This window comes from Pseudophryne corroboree, chromosome 6, assembly GCF_028390025.1.
Source record: "Pseudophryne corroboree isolate aPseCor3 chromosome 6, aPseCor3.hap2, whole genome shotgun sequence".
Lineage (NCBI taxonomy): Eukaryota > Metazoa > Chordata > Amphibia > Anura > Myobatrachidae > Pseudophryne > Pseudophryne corroboree.
This window is the reverse complement of record NC_086449.1, coordinates 544,968,643-544,969,527: the sequence shown is the minus strand read 5'-3', so window position 1 is coordinate 544,969,527 and position 885 is coordinate 544,968,643. Positions and strand designations below refer to the sequence as shown.

Genomic DNA, 885 nt, shown 5'->3' with positions numbered 1-885 from the left:
GTTAAAATGTTCTGGTCTCTTTATTTCAAAGAGTATTCGGAAAGGTTGTAGACATTGGGTTGTCATACCCCCATTTCCCCTGACCAGTACAGGGTTTCTGTGTTGATGGAACCAGGGGTTGGTCAAAACAAGATTTTTTAGGAAAGTCCGAATAACTTAGCTATGAATAACTAGAATGGTAATCAATGGTCACCACACTAGGGATTATATACCTGAATTACATATAAATACCATATTTGCAGGCAGAATTGAAGGCATCAAATTGCAGTCAAAAAATTATAAACACAGTAATAGAAAAATGCGGAATAGGATTAGTGGTGATACTGCTGTTGGTGTCTCATATCACATAAAAGAGGAAATTAATTCCTGCTCTACAACACCAGGTATTCGCAGGCAGTCTCCTCTCCTGATACTAACCCGACCCAACGCTGTTTAGCTTCCAAGATCGGACGAGATCGGGTGCTGACACCATGGTATGGTAGTAGAGATTTATGTGTACACCAATGAGAGTGCACCTATATAAGAAATAAGGAATAGGAAGAAAAGGAGAAGAGATAGGAGATAAGAATGTAAAGTGGTTGAAAATATGTGGATCTGCTTTCCACGTTAGACACGGTTCCAAAGTTCCCACCAGTGTGGTACAATGTTCCGGGATTCATGGATGAGAGTCCATGAAATTGGTGAGTAGAGAGATAAGATAAACAATTTCTTCAATGAAGAAATAGATATAACAGGTTGGTTGCTTCAGCAAGGTAGTAAAGTGGCTTTGCTGCTACACAAAATATAATCACAAAGGACTAGATGTTCCAACAGTAATGGGAGGAACACCCTAGTGTCTCACCCTTAGATTCTGGTGTGACTAAAAATCATATTGTATCACACAAA

At 39.2% G+C, this 885-nt stretch overlaps 1 pseudogene; it reads right to left on the bottom strand.

Annotated features, from left to right (window-relative positions):
• Positions 1 to 368: 368 nt before the first annotated feature.
• On the bottom strand, positions 369 to 487 carry LOC134939006 (5S ribosomal RNA; annotated as a pseudogene).
• Between the last annotated feature and the right edge of the window lie 398 nt (positions 488 to 885).